Genomic DNA, 2115 nt, shown 5'->3' with positions numbered 1-2115 from the left:
TATGTGGTACATGTCAAAATAACATCCGCATGCCAGGACCCAAGGTTTCCCGGCAGAACTGACTGTTGAGTTGTTGTCTAATATATCCCATCCCACTTCTTGAAAGGTGCCATTGCAATGATTTAACCTATGTCATTCACTTCACGTTTGAGTGGTTTTAATGTTCATGGTTCAGTAGTATTCTAGCCTTTTTCAAAGAGCCGCCTAGGTTACCCACTTCTTTTGAAAATAAGATAAGATTATAATAACTGATTCTAAATCAACACCATTTAACTGAGGACACGGATGTGCTTGGAGACAGCTTGTGCTCATGAAGTGATTGTTGATGATTAGCTTACATTCAGAAAAAGAAAAAGTGCTTTTTGCATTTGGAAACAGCATTGTAGAATGACCATTTTAAGATATTCTCAATGTGTATATATCTGTTTGCTGTACCAGTATAGAATAATTGTGATAGATTGGATTTATACTGTTGATGAGACAACGCCACTTTAAACCAGACAAACAGATATATTGCCACCTGCTGGACAGAACAGACCTTGTAAATGGCACCTATATTCCTTACAAGCCTCTTCACACTTGTTCCATTTAATCTTTAATGGGAAAACATTTTAAGTCACAAGTTTAGCAGCTGCTTTGGTGTTCAAGGGCATCTAAGATACAGGCACACACACACACATATACACACGCACACGTTAGGATTCTTTGTGGGGACTTTCCATAGACTTCTATTACTTTTATACTGACCAAACAATATTTTCTATCCCCTAACACACCCCTAATCCTAAACCTACCTGTTACAGAAAAGCTGTTTGCATTATTACACTTTCAGATAAAGAGGACGGTCCCCACAATGTCAAAAAGTTTTACTATCCTTGTGGGGATATTTGGTCGCCATGATTTAGCATAAACAAGCACACAGACGTTTTGTATAATTTCACAACTTAAAAATTAAAAAAGTACACTGATTTTTTTGTATTTTTATGTATGTATTTATTTTGGAACTGTTTCAATCTAGAAATTGCTATTTGGTTTCTCAATTAATTGCAAATTAACACAAATAACACAATGAATTGAATATGAATTTATAAAGTAAAAGACTGAAAAAGCCTTTAAAAAACTTTGAAAAAATATATTCTCTTTTGCTTTATTTACAACATGATTAAATAACATAACAATTAAATACCTCCATAAAAAATATGTCTAGCTTTTGATATTGTATTATTATTATAATTATTATTTAACTTCTTTTCTTATTTTCATTTTACATACATAATAATACAATTGAACGCTGTCCTGAGCACTTCTGAAGGATGTTCTTAACCAGCTTTATCTGTTTAGGTAATATTTATCTAATATTAACCCTCTAACACAATTTAATAGTCATGTTGCTATAATGATTTTTTTTCTTCTGGTTCTTGGCATGTACATGCATAATTGTTTTTTATCCTGGAGCAGAAGGATGTAATCATTCACCTATTTGGGGAAAGACTTTTTTCTTTTTTTTTTTCTTTTTTTTATAAAAGAGTAAAGTATATAGAAGACCTTCCAGCTAAAAGGTTGTACATTATGTGTATATTCTATTTGTTATTGCGCAAGACTACAATGCAACCTGTGTTTTCTTCTCTCTTTCTTTTTTTCTTTCTCTAAAAATATTTTCTTAAAGCAGTTTTGATGATGTTAGTATGGAAATATACATCAATGAATATACAGTTTTGAGATTAGAGTTACATATGTCCTTTTGAAAGGCGATTCGCTTTTTCCATGACTTGAGTGTTGAGATCGTATTCTCATCAGGGAGCTAACAGTATTCCTGTTCCTGAAATCAAATCCACCTGTTCACAGAACAGAACAATGAACAATGTCTAACAGAATACGACCTAAACACCATTACAGGTAAACAACAAAGCATTGCCTAATTAAGGGATTACCAACATTAATCTTTGGATATTCTTCACAGTTGTCTAAAGTGAGCACATTAAAAAAAACCTTTGTTAGCTTTTGTGTTCCATAACCCCCTTATTAGTTATAGAATTTAGTCAATGTTTAATAGTGGCTGTTTCCTCATGTTATTCAAATTAGTGAAGTAGATCTCATGATAAAAGGGCTGCGAGA

The sequence above is a fragment of the Carassius auratus genome, chromosome 4 (genome assembly GCF_003368295.1).
Source record: "Carassius auratus strain Wakin chromosome 4, ASM336829v1, whole genome shotgun sequence".
Taxonomy (NCBI): domain Eukaryota; kingdom Metazoa; phylum Chordata; class Actinopteri; order Cypriniformes; family Cyprinidae; genus Carassius; species Carassius auratus.
The sequence above is the reverse complement of the archived record's forward strand: the minus strand, read 5'-3'. Positions refer to the sequence as shown.